Source organism: Lissotriton vulgaris, chromosome 4_1 (genome assembly GCF_964263255.1).
Source record: "Lissotriton vulgaris chromosome 4_1, aLisVul1.2, whole genome shotgun sequence".
Taxonomy (NCBI): domain Eukaryota; kingdom Metazoa; phylum Chordata; class Amphibia; order Caudata; family Salamandridae; genus Lissotriton; species Lissotriton vulgaris.
Window position 1 is genome coordinate 1,120,940,585 of NC_141691.1, and position 21,698 is coordinate 1,120,962,282.

At 45.8% G+C, this 21,698-nt stretch overlaps 1 protein-coding gene across 3 annotated transcripts in view; it reads right to left on the reverse strand.

The window, feature by feature from the left end:
* LOC147722961 (uncharacterized) overlaps positions 1–21,698 on the reverse strand; it is a 426,371-nt gene that overhangs the window by 179,129 nt on the left and 225,544 nt on the right. The window lies entirely within an intron of this gene.

The window sequence follows — 21,698 nt, forward strand, 5'->3', positions numbered from 1 at the left end:
ATCGGTCTCTATGACCGTGTAGCTGTCGTCTTTTTCAGCGACGTAATCCTCCTCGTCGGTCGAGAGTCCCAGGTCTCGAAGGGACGGTGGCTGGCCCTTGCCCTGCATGGCGAAGTTAGCTCTCCTTTGCCTCTCTCTCACACAAAGGGTCTTCGGTGTAAAGGCGGAGCAGGCGTTGCAGTCCCTGCTTTCGTGGTCGACCGGCAGGCAGAGGTTGCAGACTGAATGTTGGTCTTTCTGCACGTACTTGTGGTGGCAGTTCCGGCAGAATTTGAATGGTGTGTTGTCCATCTCTTGCGTTCAGGGGGCCCCCTGATTGCGCATCTCTTCTGGACGTCGAAGTTCTTCGAAGATCCTCTTCCTTCGTCGTCCCCTTTGCTGATGTAGTCTCACTTTGTCTTCTCTTGTCTTTTCTTTCCAAAACTTGGCTTTTGGCTTCTCTTTTCTCCGAATCTCTGGAGCCCTCTCGGGAACGATCCAGACCCAACGGCGGAAAAAAGTATCTGAAGATGGTGCCCAAGGGTGGGAGCTTCCGCAGGAAGCATGCCGACGTCACCGGAAGGACACCAATAGGTGGAACGTCGACGCCCACCTGGGCTACGAAAAAAAAAAATGAAAAGACTACGATTCCGGACCCAACCACCAGACCGCGGAATAATGCACAGCATAGTGAATCCAGAAAGATTCACGCTGCAAAACTTCCAGTAACAGAAAATTGTCAGCAGTTGGAACATGGGGGAAGATCATCTCCATGAGACGACTAGAAAAGTGGACGTTGCTGACTGGGGGCGGTGGAGTATGGCTCCCATCCAGGATCCCTTAGATAAGCTGTTAATTTTAAAGATAAACATTTCTACCCAATCTGCACTAAGAGTATCAGTTATAGTAAGTTTGATGTTAGCTCTAAATGCGATGGCTAATCCTCCGCCCCTCTTGTCATTCCTGTCTACTCTACTCAACTGGTAGTCCTGGGCGAAGGCTAGGGAAATGTCAGTGGTGAAGTACTCATGGAGCCAGATTTCCGTGATGAAAAAGAGATCTGGTTTCTCAAAATCAAGTAGAACCCAGATTTCTAAGGCATGTTTAGGGAGGGATCGAGCGTTACAATATAACCCTGTTAAGTTGTTGGAGTTGAACTTTGGGCCGTAATTATTTAACCTGTTGTAGCCCGTTAAAGTAAGGGATAGACCATTGTGGCTCCCGCTAGTGTCCTTTATGTGGGAAGAATTAATATTTTGTTCAGAGGGAGGAAATCTGTTAAAGGAATGGAGCTCCTGACTTGTATATTGTAGGGTAGCCATCTATATGGAGATTGCCAGGTAAATGCAGATAAAAAAAATTAAAGTAGGAATTGGAATGGGCAGCGAGGCAGGCAGCAGGCGACGGCTTGCCTTTGCACGCCTCTTTATGAGCCGGTAGGAGTGGGCGGGAGAGATCAGCACCAACTAGAATGCTGACCTCTGAATGTTGCTAGAGGAAAGACTAACAGTACCTCGTCACACCGCTCAAATGGCACACGCCCCGGCGGACCGGGGACAGTACAAAGCAGCTAGTAGCTGCGCAACTTAGCAGATGGACACAGACAGCGGTGAGTTAAAAATAGTGAAGCAAACTGAGTATTTAAACAAATGATCACGAAGAGATGAAATAGAAGTAATTTAAAAACAATTTTAAAAGCAATGCGCAGAGGAGTAGGTGTCTGACCTACACTGTGTTACTGAGAGGCATGGTGTGAGTGAGCCAGAATGATGGAGGCCAGAGGGATCCATTTTGTATAACCCTGGCCTTGCTTTGCATGCGATGGAGGTGAGAATGGTGTTGCCAGAGTAGAAGTATATAGCTCCCACTTCTGACCCTGACCTGAAGGGAGGGTTCAGTTATTAGTAGTTTGCAGAATTAAGTGCCATTGTGTGATAAAGTACTTTCTTTTTAGAAAAGATAAGCACTAGATGAACATTCGTTTTTACGTCTTGCCTATTACATCCCGAAGGGATGATATGCGAGATTTATAGTAAGCAGACCTAAAAAGTCTACCCACTGCGGATCGCATACAGTTCATGTGAGCCAGGCGCGTGCACAGCAATTCGCTCCCCCTACTCCTCCCACAAAGCAAGACAAAATAAGATCAAAGCGCACACCAACTGTCCGCCTGCAGGCTGTGGGAGCATTTTCACGTCCGCTTTGATGTTCTCAGTGAGCCGCGCTGCCACTGAGAACATCAAAGCGCCCGCGAAATTGCTCACCATTTGCCCCCCACTTCCTTCAGTGGCACTTGCAGGATGGTCACGGTTAATTAACTTGTTTAACTTTTATTTTATTTTGAGAAAATTGGATTCGACCTATATTTGTGTCCCCGAAACAATTTTGTTACTTGAAGAGTGGGACTACAAATTGATCTTGCCTTGTGTTAGTCACTAATGGTCGGCCTTTTCCTTTTGTTTCTTGCTGGCATCTTTTGCTTTCGCGTTCTTTGCATATCACAGAGGACGCAAAACTGAATTGACGTGCTCACTGCATCAGCGTGCACTGCCGGCCTGCAGACCCTCGGCCAGGGATGTCTCCGAAGCATCGCTCCACATGTAGATAGCCAATTAGGCAATGCATGTGTAGCTTTAAGTGATTGCTTGTCAGGGGTTGCTTATCTTCATTCCGCAGGTGGCTGCTCACGGAGAACTGAAGTGCTATTAGCTGACTGGACCCAAAACATACCGAAATACCTCTGACTCTAATCGGATTACACTGACAGATGCTACAGGCAGGACCTCATTGTTATCCACAATGTTTACGCCGCCGAAGAACTGGTAGCGGGGAACGTATTTCACATATGGTTTCAATACTTTGTGATCAATAAAACGTATTGAAGAACATGACCGAAGGAGCAGCTGCAAAAGGGGAGAACCCCTAAGCACCTTTAACGATCTCAGAATAAATAAATTAGAGGCCTTGGTTATTGGAGATTGAATAAAAAATAAATGGTGCAGAAAATGCTATTTATTTTTGCAATTGTATATAGTGCAAACTTGGTCCAAGGACTTCAGAGCCCATAACAAAAAGAATAATATGGCTAGCAATTAAATTAACAAGCATTTGCAATGTGATAGGTCTTGTTTCCTTTCTTTTTTCATCTCCAAGTTCCCTTCCTTTCTTACATGTTCTTTGTTTCCACTCCCTTTAGTTTCTCCTTAATCCGCTCTCTTACCTCTATTTTCCTTACCTTCTGACAGTCTTCCCATCTTTCTCGCATCACCTCCACTCCTTCCTTTCCTCCATTTCTTTCTCCCTTTTTCTTTCTTCATGAATCCCATCTACTGATCTTTTGTTCTTACTTTTTTTCTCTCTCGTTTCCTCTTCTTCACAGTTCCCCCTCCTTTTCACACCTTTTCTTTCCCCCATCTCGCACTGCCTTGTTTATTACTTTTCAAACCTGGAAATCCCATAACTCTAAGCATATTTTCTAGTCGGTACTTTCGGTTCTTCTCCTCTGTACAGAGCAGGGTAAACACGTTACGTATTGTTCTGAGCTGGATTCGTCATCCAGGCCACCACATTTTAACCTTGAACCCTCCCAGCCTCCATAATACTCTTCTTTTTCATCAGCCAAAGTGGGCCGAAGATGTATGGCCGACAAGGCCTGGCGAGGAGAGTAATGTAGTGCCTCTCGTCCCTGGATGTTATCTGAGGGCACCGCGCCCTTGGAGGATGGATTTCACGTGGCGCTGGCAGGAGATTTCATGCCACGGCACATGATCCATGTATTTCATCCCAGGAAATTCCCGCCCAATAAGTAGAGCCCCAAATACATTTCCTGCAAATATTTTCAGCTCTGCTATTTGTTCACTCTAAGACATGGTAAGCTAGGCGTTAGGCCACGGCCACTGATCCACGGAACAGCAAAGCAACCAAGCAAGGGATGTCACAGAAAGCCTGAAATAGGAGTGTGCGAAACCGCAGTTTTTCTCTTATGAACTTCGTGTTGTTCAGTTTCAAAGTTCCATTGAGCTTTCATGTTCAAAACAATATGTTAGTGAATATTTACAAAAAGGCTCGTGAGTTGTCAGTACAACATGGTTTCTGGGTGATCCGGAGAAAAGGCTAATCAGGGCAGGGCTTTAAGTGGGCCGGGTCTCACTGGTGCTGAGCACCGGCAGTTTGTTAAAGGGGGCCTTGAAACGGGTCTCTATCGTGCTCTGTTTTGTGCCCTGGCAAAGGCGGTCCGTTTTTTTTCCAAACTGCAGTGACACAGGCACATCAATGTGCGCTTGCTCACACTGCTCACTTCTCACTAGTGGATAAGTTACGCATGACGTCATGCCACCATGCCAGGTGAGCTTTGTAGGGGAAGGGAAATCCTTTAAAGAGTCATTTTCTCTCTGAATTTCCCTTCTCTTTTTGAGACTCAGGAGCAGCAACATTGTCCTGGTGTCACCAGGGCTTTAAGTGGAAGCATTTTCAATAATATGTACAAGCCATAGGTGCTACTTATTTATCTTATGCAACTAACAACCATTGACAAAGACAATAGTCCTGACTTGTATGTATGATTTTACTCTACCACTCTACCGCCCTCACTCTACCACTCTACTGCCCTCACTCTACCGCCACTCTACCACTCTACCGCCCTCACTCTACCGCCATCACTCTACCACACTACTGCCCTCATGCCCTTACTCTACCGCCCTCAATCTACCACTCTACCGCCCTCACTCTACCACTCTACCGCCCTCACTCTACCACTCTACCGCCCTCACTCTTCCACTCTACCGCCCTCACTCTTCCACTCTACTGCCCTCACTCTACTGCCCTCACTCTACCACTCTACCTCCCTCACTCTTCCACTCTACCGCCCTCACTCTTCCACTCTACTGCCCTCACTCTACCACTCTACCGCCCTCACACCCTCACTCTACCGCCCTCACTCTACCACTCTACCGCCCTCACTCTACCACCATCACTCTACCACCCTCACTCTACCGCACTCACTCTACCGCCCTCACGCCCACACTCTACCACCCTCACTCCACCACTCTACTGCCCTCACTCTACCACCCTCACTCTACCGCCTTCACTCCACTGCCCTCACTCTACCGCTCTCACTCTGCCACTCTACCCTCCTCACTCTATCACTCTACCGCCTTCACTCTACCACTCTACCGCCCTCACTCTACCGCCCTCAATCTACCGCCCTCACTCTACCGCCCTCACTCTACCGCCCTCACTCTACCGCCCTCACTCTACCGCCCTCACTCTACCGCCCTCACTCACTCTATTGCCCTCACTCACTCTATCACCCTCACTCTATCTATCTATAGCCCTTCCTCTATCTATATATTGCCCTCCCTCACTCTATCTCCCTCCCTCACTCTATCTATCGCCCTCCCTCACTCTATCTATCGCCCTCCCTCTATCTATTACACTCACTCTATCTATCGCATCACCACAGCATCACTCAGCACCACCACAGCATCACTCAGCACCACTACAGCATCACTAAGGGGCACAACAACATCACTATGAGCTACCACAGTGTCACAATTCCTGCACCAATAACGCTGACCTCGTTTGTCCCAATCTTCTAAGTTCTAGGGCATGGAACTACAATTCCCATCATGCCCGGGACGTCAGCGGCGTGATTCGCATCCGCGTATAACCAGGAAATAAAGAGTTACGAGCGGGAGCCGGCGCTGCCGAATATTCATGCCCATGGACTCTGGTGATAGGAAAGTTTACGGAATCGGGGTAAGTGCTTATCAAGGCTTGCACTGACTCCTTGGTACCCTGTGTTGGGTTGGGTACTTTGTGGTATGTCGAATTGGGCTCGGCGAGAAGAAAGCGGTATGCGAACGCTTTTCTTCGTGTTTTGCTGATCCTAGTACCAGAACTGGTTTTCAATTCCCGAGAACGGGAGCGTCACTATGGTAACCAGTGAAACGGAACTGGCATTCTACAAACTGGGCTTTGACTTGCAGTGCAGGCATTTTACGTGTGGAGTAAACACGAGACATTGAGTGCTTGGGCAGTTGTTGCTATCCGGATTGGGGGTCCAAGCTTGGACTCGCCGTTTGCTCATTGGATTACCGAAATTCATGTCAAGCCACCTAAAAAGTAAAAAGAGTTCACTGAGTGGAGAACTTTGCAGGAATACCGATACGCTAAGGAGTATTATCGTCACCTGTTGTTCCTGCCTGCTTTCTTTTCTCCGCAACCTTTTATTTTTGTCTCTAACACAGAAGAGAGAGTTACAGGGGATTCACATGGGATTACAGACCTAAGAACATTACTTGAAGCGTGTTGGTATGTTATGAATCGTGTTACCTAACATGCTACTGCCACTATTTGCGTGTTTTCTATGGTTTGTTGTCTCCTTCTAGTAGGTCTAAAATCTCCTGGTGTCTCCTTATCTCTTCTTACTTGCAAGGCTACCGTATTTTCCTTTTCAGGTAGGAAGTGTTCTAACTGTAGTTAATGGTAAAGGAAGAGAATTTATTTGGCCTATACTCAGCCTCATAGTGTGTATACTGAGTACACCTATTGTCGTTGCAGATCTCCCTCCCCGCTGTCCCCTTCCTTTCCCTCCCTCGCTTGACTATCCTGGTGATCTGTATATATCAACCTCAGACACCGGGGACGTCAGGAGGTGGAACCCTTTTATTTTCAGCACTCAGCGCCACCACAGCATCAATCTGTGCAACCATTCAACAACAACTGGTTCAAATATGTTCTCTCAATGTTTCAAGCTTTATTACAAATGTCACAAAAAGATGTTAATATTTCACTTCTGGTCTTGGATTTTCGTCACAATAAAATACACTGAACATAATCTTCACAAAAGTTATTTACAAAAGTTTAAGCTATTGCATTATAAATTACAAGAACGTTTATGTAAGCATTAATTATTTAAAGAAATTAAAAGCCATTGTTATTTGTAATATCAATACATCTAAGTCACGTAAATACAACACATATTGCATTACAAATGCTATAGGTGTCACATTTGCGAAAATTAAAACTATTGGAATTGTAAAGGACGGAACTATTCATTTAGCTATTTTCAAAACCAACGCATAAATACAAAATTTGTCATTTACAATACCAATAGCTCAAACTTTCCAAATGTTAGACCTATTGCATTGCAAATGCTAGTTTAAACTGTTGATTGATTTTTGAACTCTGAGTTTGAGTCACCCAACGCTACCTCCCTGAGAAGCCTGTAACTGCTCGCCAAGGATACCACAGCGTCGTGTATGGACATGGTTGTACTTGGCTCAGTTTGCAGAGCCATTGTAGGACAGACTATGAAACATGAGGTGCAAATAAGCTCAACCCTCCATGTTTAGGTTTAATAACCCTGGCTTGCTCTTTGACCCCTCGAACAGGGTCTGGCAACTCTAAGCATACACAAACCTTAGAACTGGGTCTGCAAAGAGAAGTTGCACAAACTAACAGCCAAAATGTGCTATGCCTGCTCACATTCCAATGCAACATTTAATACAGAGGCATCTTGGAACACAGATGGAGTATTGGACGTACAAAAGTGATGGCCAAATTAGTGAGACGGTTCATAGACAAACATTAAAGTGTAAAAATCTACACTGGAAACTGATTGAGAAGATGAGCTGATAGCCTCCTATCAGAGAGAACCACACAATGAAACAGAGACTTCTGTATAAAGAACAAAGGTGCATTTTTAAATTGACCAATGACATTAGTGGGTTGAATAAAGAAGCAGATTGAAATATTCAATGATAAATGCCACATGCACACAGAAGAGGCCATATTTTAATGTTAGTATAAACCGTATGAGGGTTTTCTCAAGTAACGCACCACGCCAACATTTAGAGCATTTGACAATGTACTCTTGAGAACAAGCACCTCTCTTACATATATTCATCACCCGTTTGCCAAAACCCAACCAAAATGATGCTTCATTGAGAAGCTCCTTTCAGCGAATGTAAACAAAGTGGTTTTATATTTCTTATATTGAGAAATTTATTTGGACCTTATCAGAACTGTACTTCAAGACACTGTTCGAGTGAGCAGAGTCTTTAACAATTCTTAAAGCTGCAAACCTTTTGCATGCGGAGATTGAATGTACTACACATGCACCTCTACCCCGGGCATACACATGGCCCATAAGGCAAACAGGCAGTCCCTGTTGGGCCAGTGCGTTGGACGTTTTTTGGGCTGCTTGTGGGCCTATTTTTTGATCTGCAGGGCCGGTTTTTCCTGTTAATTTCACTGATGTTAAAAAAACATTGCCTGCAGCAATCTCTAATCATTTATACCTTCCATACCTTGCATACCACTTACACAGCATTTCTTTACAAATTCACAACTGCCCCAATTGGCAATCATGGGCCACTTTTTCAGCTAATTCACTAATAGGGGTACATTTTATTTTTGTGCTCGGGACTATTTACAGTCCCAGCCCAACCCTGTACATGGCAATGCGTTACACTATGAGCAGAGTTTTTGACAACCTTTAAAACTACAAAAAAATACAATCAGAGCTGGTGAACACCACACACACACATACACAACTCTAACCCGGTCTTTGGGCGTTATGCTACAAGCGTCCTTATCAGCTGACAACGAGCGCATACATTTATACTGAGCCACATTTTCTCAATCCAGATGAGAATGTCAGCACCAGCCTCAGGCTGGCGATGCAGGCTACCATGAAACAGGTATGGGGGGGCTCTTTCACCCTGTAGACTAAGACACAAACTAGGAAGGTTCTCACTCTTCCCTGTTCTTCGCTTCCTAGAAAGACCAATGTCCCTGTCAGAGACACATTTCGACCTACCGTCTAGGTTCATCACCTGAAGGGAGAACTGTTGATTCTTGAGCACACCCCATGTATGCACCCCACGTTTTAACACAGTTGGTGGAGTGAACTTGTGGAGGTTAGTGAAAATGTGGGTACCGACACCAGGAGTATTTACTCTGTTGTACAATGGTGGCATATGAAATCAGAAGCAAACGTGACTTAGTTGCTCGGCTTGTAAGATCAATACTGTCCTTTGATTGGTTGCTACATGAAGATATCCTAGAGGCAGGAAGACTCCTGTAGTTTCCTGGCATACAGGAAGAACGTCTTATTACCAATACACTACACAGCACACACAGTAAGCACGAAGATCATAGTTATGGGTAAGGGGTCCAATTGGTCCTGAAGAATGCCCTGTGACTGGCAGGCCATTAGAAAAAATACAGAAAATGTTACTCTATATGCTAGCGATCGGGGAATCAGTGTACACAACTTGGTGCCTCATTCATTCACATTTTTAAGCTTGTATACGTGAGACGGGAATAATAGAGTTAACATTTTCCTACCCATTACAATTTAGATCCCTCTTAGTAACATGGTTGGCTGCAGGCGACAAGCGACCCTTGTGTTGAAGCATGCATGCTAGTGTGGGTGAGGGGGTCAGGGTACTTTTTGAAACAACCAGACGAGTTTCTCCCATTTGCTGAGCCTTCTGCTATGGTAGTAAAAATGTCAACAAGTAAATGAGTAGCACACAGTATTTGTGATAATAGACTGTTTCGCCAGGAGGCACTGTGCTATTCCGTAAAAACCTCTTGCTGTGTGACCATGTTGTTCTTTATTCCATGAAGGTCTTTATTAACATATGGTGTTGGGATACCGGGATGCATTAACGATTTTTACCCTATATTTTACCCTTTAACTGGGTGTGCCCCTATTGTTTCTTTTATGGAGTGCCAAGAAGCAGTTGCTGTGAGAATGGCCGCGGCCGTGCTTTGTGGGTTCATGTGAACGAATGGAGGATAGTTCCCGTCCTCGACACCCTTGTGACACTCCCTATAGGCACTATCTACCATTTCCTGTAGCCTCGGTGCAATCACTGTCAATCTTCAAATATCACTGACGGCCAATAGGGAGCTGGCCTATTCATGTATTTGCCAAAATCCTAAAGCTAAAAAAGCACCGTAACAATCATGTTCTAGCCACCTTTGTGTAGGGCCAAATCTCTTAGGTGCCAGGTACTATGAGGACCTGCAGAAGCTAATTATCCTGTCAAAGCAGTTCCTTGGAGTACATTTAAACACACCATTGCTGGAACACCATCAAAGGGCCATTCACTCAGTCCAGATCCACGTGCTTGTCTAAGAAGCAGAGAACCAGAAGTACAGGTTTATTATGAAAGGCCTTTCTGACCCCATGTGATATAGTGGACCTATGCTAAGGAGTGAAAGGCAGCTATGTGAGTCACAGTGTGGCAGCTTTCATTTCAAGTTGTTCAGAGATACCTGCAGTGCACTGCACATAAGTGATATACTTGATTGCAGAAAGCATGTCCTAGAGCATGAGGTACTCGCAAACATTTTCCAATGGACCAATAAATAAGGTCTGCGGAATAACCGAGGGCTTCATTCATGCCGGTAGGTTTAGGGGTCAGAGGAAGGGGGTGTAAGGTGGGTGAGGGGGGGGGGCAAAACATGCACATGGTGTGGACTGCGAGTCGTGGAGTTATTTTAATGCTTTCATACCATAGTGCCCTAAAACCCTAAGCTACTGGTCTCTTGAAGAAACATAGATTTCCCAATACAGTGTTCTGCTCTATCTTAGTTGCTATACCTCTACGGCAGTCTGAAGTATGAGTGCCTAGAAACTAGCTCAATTAAGGTAGTTATATAAAAGATCCTTGACAACAGGGTGTGGAATTCACTGAGGTGGGCAGACACAAATACCCAACCTTTCCCGCTAGACGTGGTACAGTATTGTATTTTGTATGCTGTGGTAATTTTGTTCCCTATTTTTAATACTGAAATGCAATGATTTGTTATTGGAAAAAACTTTTTTTTAACATATTTTGTTTTGTAACAAATAAAAGATTTGTAATATCCGTGAGTGTACCCATTTTGGAGTTGTTCCAAGTGTATGAATGTGGTGTATGTGGATCTGATTTAGAAGTTTGTTCTCCAGTCCAAAGGGTAAAATCTTTTTAACTACATTCACTAGGATCTGCCAAGAACTGAGAGTTGCAGTGGAAGAGTGGGCACTGAACGATCACCTCTACCTGGTTTCCAGGGATCTAAGCAAGGCACTAAAAACACTTGGTATCACTGCATCCATTAAATTCATGACACAAGAGCTCTTAAACTCGTTCCTACTGTGAGTGGGTTTGCTCATTTTACTTTCCGAGCTCTATAGCTTCCATACCAGAGTAGCTGATGCAGTCCAGCTGTTTTCTTTGCACTCTGGGATTTATAGTCCTGTTGATGGCCTAAAAAAAATCAGGTCTGTCCCAGAATGCAAAAAAAAGCTAAGCTGCATCAACAACTCACACATAGGACTGGGAAACTTAAAAGCACAGCGGAATACCAAACTTGTAGTATTGTATTATGGCACTTGAAAAAAAGTAACCATAAACTCCTGAGTGCCACGTAATATGAGCTATAAAGCCAGGGATGGCTGTACAGCTAATAGCTGACACACAGAGCTCTCAAGTTGTCCAAACCCGTGCACGAGTAGCTCACCCAGCTATCAAGAACGCTTTGCATTTTGGGACCGGTAGTCTTGGTTTTTTTAATGGGAAAAAGAAAATATGATGGACGGAATGCTGAATAAATCAAACATTCATCCCAAGTCACATAACTGGGTTTAAACCATTGTGTTTTTTGATCACCAGGCCACCCCAGTTTGGGCCCAGCCATAAGCAAATCAGTCTTGACCCTGCTCCCCATAGGAACAGTCCAGCCTGAACTGCCAGGCCAGGTCCTCCCTGGACCGGAAACATGCATCCTGGGACTTGTTTTGGGGTATCACCCCTCATCAGCCAAGCTAACTTGAATTCAGTGGCCCAGTGAGCACAGGACCCACGTCTGGGCATACCCGTCTCACCCAGGACAACAAAAGCACAAAGAACAAATGATGGACGGAAAGCTGAACAGATTAAACATTCACCTCCTATCACAGACCTAGGTTCAAACCACAGTTTTTTTGCTCACCACACCAACATAGTTTGGACTCAGCCATATGCAAATCAGACTTTACCCTGCCCCCCATGGAAACAGTCTGGCCCGAACTGCCATGTCAAATCCTCCCTGGACCAGAAACAAGCATCCTGGGACCGGCTTTAGGCTAGCTTAACCCTTTCGTTGCTGCCGTCGGCCGACGCGAGCACTACCTTGGTAGTGCTGCGCACGTCCGTGGGGCGACGAGGCCCCACCCACATAATAGAACGCCCGCACTGCAGCGCAATTATTGCTGCGGTACACAGGTTAAATCCAGTGGCACAATGAGCAAAGAACTCATGTCTGGGCATACCCTGCCAACTTATGGCAAACAAAGCAAATGCAAAAGAAACCTGGTCAAGACTGATTTCCATATAGCTGGGTCTGAACTGGGGTGGTGAAGTGAGCTAAAAAACGATGATGGATTCAACCCAGATATGTGACTGGGGGTGAGTGTCTGTAAAGTTTCAGCGCTCCGTTCTTCATCTCCTTGTGTTTGCTAATAGCCTTAGAGCCCTCCGTAACAGGCTCTACCAGCCATGAAAGGCCTGCTCCCTTGTTAAAGGCCCGGGCCGAATGCCGGGGCAGGCCTTTAATGGCCTACGGCTATATTAGAACATTGGAATGTTGGGAGCTCCATTGAAAACAATGGAGTGCTCTGGGCTTTTAATGGCCAATAGAAGCCTGGAGCTCCAACATTCCAATGTTGTCCTTCACAGCTGTTGCTGTGAACAAAGGTCTCGCAGAGCCGGAGGGCTCTTTGAGGCCTTGTTTTATTTTTTTTACATTTTTCCCTCTAGTGGCAGAATGTTCTAATAGCCTTATAGCGCTCTGTAGCTGGGCTATGCCAACATTTAAATCCCTCTCCCTCTTAAAGGCCCTCGCTGGAGTGGGCCTTTAATAGCTGGTATAGTCCGCTAAGGCGGGCTTTAGTGCTATATTATATTGTGTCAGATGGTTGAGACATCTTCTATCCGGGGTGTTCCTTTGACATTTGTATATCGTGAACCTTGATTGTCATGTTGTTGGTAGTCCTGTGATAGCGAACTACATGGGATATCAGTAACATGTTGGTAGTACTTTGTAAAAAAATAAGGACACATACCCGAAACCGTTTTTAGTAAGCTTTGCCTACTTCTCCCACAGACACCAACCCATCTCTCACTGGCAGCACCCACCTCAAATGCTGGCGCAGCCCACTCCCAACACAAGGCCCATGTTTTTTAAACCATTAACACTATGACCGTCTCCGACCAAACCAGTAAAAACACATCAGAGTCAATGGTTGAAGGTGGCTGACCCAAAGCTGCTCCTGTGTACTATTTGTTATATGTACTTTAGCTTCTGCAACAAGAGCTTTTCCATTCCAAGTCACACCTTTTTGGTTTTCAAATGCTTGTTTAAAAGAAACCAACCCATTGGCTTTGTCAAAGCTCAAGTTTTTATTTTGTTACAAATGAAGCATTGGGTCTATATTAGGAGCAAAGTAATTCTATGATTCGGGCAAAAGGGACACCATCCTTCGCCAGGTCTAGTGGCTCAGTGGACTAATGCCTCCACTGCAGGGGCTGTGTTCTGCCTCATGGTCACAGGTTCAAATCCTGGTGGATCCACTCAGCCTTTCATCCATCTGAGTTCGATAAAATGAGTACCACTGAGTTGGGTAACAAGAAGCATCTATTATTCAGCGCCAAGATACCTCCAGGTGAACGTGCGCTTTACAAATACACATGTTATGTTAATACGGTGCAAAAAGCAACTGTAATTGGTTCCTCTTCCTGTTTACCTATTGGGACCGAAACTAGATTGAACCACCTCATACCCGCACTTGTAGTGTTATAGGTCGATACACGTGAGAACATTTCCTTATTATTTCAAAAACATGTCGCGTGTAAACATAAGATTCTCAGAGCATTTTTTACAGCACACGACAAAATCTTAATTCTGCTACCTTCGCCCCAGGTGTTATTAAAAATGCTAAAAGCCTGCACAGGGTGGAGTCTGTGCACATCTGCCAGCACTTAACTTCGGTTGTGTGAAGATATATAACTCTGTTCAGGCATCCTGGAGTTCAAACTCTCTGGGGATTGTGTCTAGAGTCATAGGGATGCAGTAAAATTTTTCAGACTCCATGACAGAAACTGGCTATGGGCTTGCCCTGGGAACTATGGGAGACGGCCCAGTGGCAGCTCGGGAAACAAATTGGAGTGGAGTAACAGGTTAACGCAGATCAGCTTTTCCAGGGCAAGATGTAAAAAGCCAGAACACTCTGGAAAAGCTGCAAAATTCTGAAGAAGCCATAACATTGTGGAAGTAACCTGAAGGTTCCAGACACTTCTGGTTCAGTTGGAGCTGAAAAGCTTTACGCGTCAGTCGCAGCACTAGACTTTGCCTGACAACAGTTGTTGATAGACTCTCTTCTCTGGTTGCATTGCACTATTTGTGTTCGCTGCGCCTTTTTGGTGTTGTACCCTAAGGTTTCCTCAAGTATTTAGGGCAGCTCAGGCTATCCCTTTACTCCAAAGCTACTAAGATGCTTGATGCATTCAGGAATTTCTGCCCCAACTTACGGAATGCTACGGAAACAAATGATGGGACACAATGCTGAATAAATCAAACATTTACCCTCAGTCAAAAGAGCTGGGTTAGATCCATTGTTCTTTTGCCCACCATGCCACCCTAGTTTAGACCCAGCCATATGCTAATCAGTCTTGACACTGCTAATCATGGGAACAGTCCAGCCCGAACTGCCAAGCCCGGTCCTGCCTGGACAAGAAACAAGCATCCCGGGACCAGTTTCGGGGTATCACAAACAAATGATGGACGGAATGCTGATACTGGTCCCAGTATGCTTGTTTCTGGTCCAGGGAGGACCTGGCCTTGCAGTTTGGGCTGGACTGTTCCCATGGTGAACAGGGTCAAGGCTGAAAAGCATTTGGCTGGGTCTAAACTGGAATGGCATGGTGACGACAAAAAACAATGAATTTAGGTTTCAGATCTCTGTACTGGGGGCGAATGTTTCTAGTGAAAGGAAGTCATAGCTAGCGAAGATATTAAACTTTTGTTGACTGAAAGAATACCCTTCTATGCCTCAATTGTAGACATATGAGATAAGCACTCTATAACAACCTGATAAACCAAAAGATTTTTTGTATACTTATTTTGATTAGTTTATTTGAAATATTTATTCTTTTTGTTAGCTTATACAAAGTTCATATTTAGATAGACGAATCAATGGTACAAAAGTGCATTTGAAAATCAAAAATAAGTGACATGTGAATAAATTCATACACCATCAGACATTATATACAAATCCATGCAATAGATGCGAACGTTGATTCGGGCAGTGGGGGTGAATGTTTGACATTGTTCAGCGTTCAGTCCATCAATTGTTCTATTTGCATTTGTCGCCCTAAGTGGGAAGGGTATTCCCAGATGTGGGTCCGGTGCTCACCATGTCACTGGATTCAAGCTAGCCTGGCTGATGAGGGGTAACGTAACTGGTGCTATGTAAAGCGCTCCGATACCTGATTCGGTTCGGGTCTAGTTCGCGCTATATTAAACTCTGCAAAAACAAAAAAAAAAATAATAATACCTCGAAACCAATCCCAGAATGCTTGTTTGTTTCCAGTACAGGGAGAACATAGCCTGGCAGTTCGGGGTGGACTGTTCCCATGGGGAGCAGGGTCAAGACTGATTTCTAAATGGCTGGGTCTAAACTGGAATTGCATGGTAAGCAAAAAAAATATTGATTTAGGCCCAGATCTCTGTACTGGGGGTGAATGCTTGACATTGTTCAGCATTTCATCCCTCAATTGTTCTTTTTCCAACTTGCGGAATTCCTGCTCTAACTTCAAACCCTCCAAGTCATCCTGGCATCTCTAATATTAAGGGTGGACAGTGAACCTATGTTTCTGGTTCCCAGATGACATCCTGTTCATCTGGAGGCTAGTCGCACAGCCACTCTATTTCCATCCCCTGGTAAGCAATTCTACTGTTACTCACAAGACATTGTATCCTGTTGTGCACCAGTTTGTATCGTGTAATGGTGCCTTGTTTTCCAGGATTACGTGGGCCACCAGTCAGTCCATTGCAAAATGATGGGTCGCTGCTTCATGCCTTCAACCAGCTGTGCTCCCGAGCTCAGCAGATATGGGCGCTAAAGGAGTGTTTCTTTTCTCTATAACTATCTTCTCCTTTTACACCCTGACAGTCACTTCAGATTCTCATATTTATTATAGATCTTATGTGACTGAAATGGGAAGGAGTGGGGTTAGCATTGTCCCAACCTGACTTCCGTTGAAATTCTAAAACTCCCAGGACCTGTTTTATTCATGCATGTAACATCGATCAGTGAAGGTGTTGAGCCTCTCCTGAAACCTTTTAATATTCTTAACTGCATGAATTCAGGGGAAGAAAGCGCCATCAAAATGAAAGTAGAGTAACCTGCTTTCTTTTAGCATTGTATTTTTTTTAAACTTATGTTTCAACTTAATTTAACATTTAATACATTATTTATGTAACACAGTGTAATGATGTGTACCTTCCAAAAATTAAACAGAAAGCACAATCATTTGATGTAAACAGGAACAGAGAAAGAGATACCAATTCAGTGGCTAAGACACACAACGAGAAATCACGAAACATGGGATCAATCCTGGCTTCTCCGCTGGAACACATTGTGTGACCCTAAGCAACTACTTTATTTCTCTGTGCCGCCTTTTCCTTCAGCATCACATCTCAAAGCAAATGAACTACATCACCTCATTATATGTAGAACAAGCATTTGCAATGCAATAGGTCTCGCGTTAGGAAAGTGTGAACTATTGGTATTGTAAATGACACATTTTTTTAATATGTGTTGGCTCTGAAAATATATACATTAATAGCATTGTTATTCACAAAGCCAATAGCTTACACTTTCCTAATGCGAGTCCTATTGGCTATGGCAATGCTTGTTTTTAGCAAGCAAGGACAGTGCTATTGTGGTGCTGAGTGATGTGGTGGTGCCCCTGAGTGATGTGGTGGTGTCCGCGAGTGATGTGGTGGTGTCCGCGAGTGATGTGGTGGTGTCCGCGAGTGATGTGGTGGTGTCCGCGAGTGATGTGGTGGTGTCCGCGAGTGATGTGGTGGTGTCCGCGAGTGATGTGGTGGTGTCCGCGAGTGATGTGGTGGTGTCCGCGAGTGATGTGGTGGTGTCCGCGAGTGATGTGGTGGTGTCCGCGAGTGATGTGGTGGTGTCCGCGAGTGATGTGGTGGTGTCCGCGAGTGATGTGGTGGTGTCCGCGAGTGATGTGGTGGTGTCCCAGAGTGATGTGGTGGTGTCCCAGAGTGATGTGGTGGTGTCCCAGAGTGATGTGGTGGTGTCCCAGAGTGATGTGGTGGTGTCCCCGAGTGATGTGGTGGTGTCCCCGAGTGATGTGGTGGTGTCCCTGAGTGATGTGGTGGTGTCCCTGAGTGATGGAGGGTGGAGTTGGAGGGTGGAGTTGGAGTTGGAGGGTGGAGTTGGAGTTGGAGGGTGGAGTTGGAGTTGGAGGGTGGAGTTTGGAGTTGGAGGGTGGAGTTGTTGTTGGAGGGTGGAGTTGTTGTTGGAGGGTGGAGTTGTTGTTGGAGGGTGGAGTTGGAGGGTGAAGTTGGAGGGTGAAGTTGGAGGGTGGAGTTGGAGGGTGGAGTTGGAGGGTGGAGTTGTTGGAGGGTGGAGTTGTTGGAGGGTGGAGTTGTTGGAGGGTGGTGTTGTTGGAGGGTGGTGTTGTTGGAGGGTGGTGTTGTTGGAGGGTGGTGTTGTTGGAGGGTGGTGTTGGAGGGTGAAGTTGGAGGCTGAAGTTGGAGCGTGGAGGGTGAAGTTGGAGGGTGAAGTTGGAGGGTGGAGGTTGGAGTTGGAGGGTGGAGGTTGGAGTTGGAGGGTGGAGTTGGAGTTGGAGGGTGGAGTTGGAGTTGGAGGGTGGAGTTGGAGGGTGGAGATGGAGTTGGAGGGTGGAGTTGATGTTGGAGGGTGGAGTTGTTGGAGGGTGGAGTTGTTGGAGGGTGGAGTTGTTGTTGGAGGGTGGAGTTGGAGGGTGGAGGTTGGAGTTGGAGGGTGGAGGTTGGAGTTGGAGGGTGGAGATTGGAGTTGGAGGGTGGAGTTGCAGTTGGATGGTGGAGTTGGAGGGTGGAGTTGGAGTTGGAGGGTGGAGGGTGGAGTTGGAGGGTGGAGGGTGGAGTTGGAGGGTGGAGGGTGGAGTTGGAGTTACTTCTTGTTGTTTTGTGCCTGCTTTTGTCCTGGGCTGGACTCCATGTTTACATCAGAACCCTCTGTCATTAAATAAATAATATGTTTGTATTTTCTTGCACTTCTCGTAGATCAATAAGTAAAATGTGCACAGTAGGAGCAAATTGGGAAACCAATAGAAAAACATATGGAGGAATGAGTTTGTAAATGGGAAGCATTGTTTGCGCTCTTAATTTCATTTGATTAGTAAGACATAATTCAGCCTAGTAGGAAGATTGCTTTTGGGTGGCTCTACTGGGAGATGGCCGGTGAAGCGTGTAACTCAATGGAGTCCAACTCCGAGGTAATTCGATGTCCATCACACTCGAGATCCAAAATTAGTGTTCACATTCAAGTTAGTCTTTAAAATGCTGAAGTTGGCAAGCTGGCTATCAGTGTGGGGAAAGCCTCTTATGGAGGTAGTGTGGGGTGCTGGTTTATTTATGCAGGCAAGGTGAAAGTAGGGAGTGGAATATTTAGTTTCCCTGCTCCTTTAAATCTTTCACTAAAAAGGGATTGCAAAGGATGTTTTTTTCTTTTTGCCCATTTGACCTAATGATTAAAAAAAACATTTATTGTGTGGCTATACACTTAGAATGAAACGGTATCCGATAAAACATTTACTTTAATGAGTATATTTCAATAAGCCACTGTAGTGATTCATGCAACAACAGTTTAAGCGTAAACTGTAACAGTGAAACGATGGCTCTCTTAAGGCGCAGTTAAGTATTGCCTGTGGTATCTGTGTTAAAGTTAGAGAGAGACATTTTTGGTTTCTAAATAATTCTTTCCAAAGACACAGAGAGTGAGATTGTAATTGAAACTGAGACATATTACATGACTATGCATGTAATAGTCCATGGCTGAAATATAGAAAAGACCAATTCACCATGGTAGGGAGCCCTGAACTTTCCAATAACCCACCTTCTCTCGCTCACACATACCCCCCCCCCCCACACACACACACACAACACACACACACAGATAGGCACATCCAAATAAACATCATTTGTAGAAATAGTTATAGAAGAAAGGGAACAGACATAGCCCCATTAGCAGCCCCCCATGCAAACAGAAGCGCTTGGTGGAGCTAGGGAGGCCCCCCTCTGGCTATAACCGTGGCATAGATGCTGCAGCTGTTTATGAAGCCTTAATTCGCTGACCCTCCTCTGCAGCAGGCTCAGGCCTGCCTGTGGTTCTAGCTGTCTGATTATCTCTTAGCATCTCCCCCCAAAGAGGCCCTGGGCAGAGCCTGGCTGCAGGAGACGGGTCTGCAGCAGCCTCGCCTGGTGAGCACTGTGGTTGCAGAGAGGACAGGCTGGAAGAGAGGCAGGGAGAGTGAAAGGAAACAAGAAGGCAGAAGGAGATGGAGAAATAAGGCTTAAAGAGTGAGAGGGAAAGAGGGAGAGACAGAACAAGATGCAGAAAGAGGGAATGAAAGAGCGAAGTGGAGGGGGAATAATAGAACGAGAAAGAGCGAATGAAAGTGCCAGCAAAGAGGGAAGGCTCGAGTGAAACAGAATGAAAACCAAAGATGGAACGGAAGAAAGACACAATAAGAGGGAATGATTAAGCGAGACTCGGGCAGGGAATGATGCGAGTTAGATCACGACGGTGGAGCCAGGGAGGCCCCCCTCTGGCTATAACCGTGGCATCGAGGCTGCAGCTGTTTATGAAGCCTTAATTCGCTGACCCGCCTCTGCAGCAGGCTCAGGCCTGCCTGTGGTCGAGCATGAATGCAGCTCGAAACACTCATAAGAAGCACGGCCCCGAATACAGCTGGTTACGAGCCAGGATTTACCCCTCCTTGAATTGAATCAGCTTCCGTCATGTAGACTCATCCGCCCTGTTTACCGTGTATAGTTTTCTGACACAGAACATAGAAAAAAACAAGCTGGGTCCGTGGGAACGCAGAGCTCATGTTAAAGAATGGTTTCAAACAAGCTCTCGGCATTGCTGTGGCGGGGGAGGCATTCCTTTGAAGTCTGATGGGGAGGGGGGGGGCCTTTGAAGGGATGCGAGGCACAAATGGTGGAATGGTGGTGTGCGATATGCTTCCTTTCAAGTCGGATGGGGGTCGGGGGAGCAAATGGCGAGCGCGCAAGTCTGACGGGGGGGAGCCTTTGAAGTGATGCGAGGCACAAATGGTGGAATGGTGTTGTGCAAGCGGCTTCTTTTCAAGTCGGATGGGGAGCGGGGGAGCAAATGGCACGCGCATGCACAGAGCACATGCACTGTCGATAATCTGCATTGAAAAGCCCCTTGGTAAGCTTTCCTGGAGCAGCTCTCTATATCTCTCGCATAGCGATTGCTACGCAATACGCTAGGCGAGACCTAAAAATATCTCATGTACATGATTAAATAGACTGTAATATTGCTCCATCTGTAACAACAACCCAGACCACATAAAAGGTGCCCATCCCGGATAAATGATGGCATCTTCGTCAGCGCAATGGGGCATGACTGTAACTTTAGGTTTAGAAAACATCACGCCTAGTCAATTCCTCAGAATGCAGTCATAAGATGTAATGTACGAAAGTGATATGCTTCCTTATGTTCCAGTAATAGGCTACTGAATTTTGAAGACCCTTTAAGGCTTGTACCTTAAAGCAGGCTCTGCCTCCAACACTAGAACAAACCTAATAGATATGAAACAGACATGGCAAGGAGGCACAGCTTAAGATTACAAGAATGGGATAAGTGCATGTGCCTAGCTGTGAGTGGTAGTGGAACCAACCGGCTCAAATTGAGCACTGCGTGTTAAATGCTTGAGATATTTTCTTTCACATGTGATCCGCTGAAAGTTTTCTTTCATGTGATCTTCTGGATGTTTCTGCTTGCACATCTTGAAGCTAGATGCTATTTGGAGAGTTTTGCTATTTAGCCAGAATAGCTTGCAGTGTTTGACCTTTAAGGCAACTTTTGTTTATTGTGTTCTCATGCACTAGCGTCCGGCATGGCTCATGCGCAGGGGTGGGGGGTCGCGTAGGGATGGGGGTTGTGCGGTGTGGGGGTCATATTTTATTTTTAAAGTTCAAAACCTACCTTTCCCCCAGGTCCCGTGTCTTCACTGCTCCTGCTCTCCTGCCTCTGACAGGAACAGGAAGCAGGCAGCCAGGCCCTCTCCCCTAAGCTAATCACAACTTACCTTTCCCCCAGGTCCTGCGTCTTCACTGCTCCTGCTCTCCTGCATCCGACAGGAACAGGAAGCAGGCAGCCAGGCTCCCTCTCCTAAGACAATCACAACGCTACAGGCAGTGTTGTGATTGGTCTGAAGAGCCATGACAAGGCGCTCCGCTAGGGGCTAGAGGGGTGTGCATGTCCTCCATGCAGAGAAGGGGCAAAGTACGCATGACTGTTTTAGCCGACCAACCAGTCTTTGAGCACTCGGGAGTGGACAAACTACTCCTCCCCTGCCCTGCTCGGAAAGCAGATCAGCCCCGCCCACACGCCCGCCCGTAAAGCAAACATA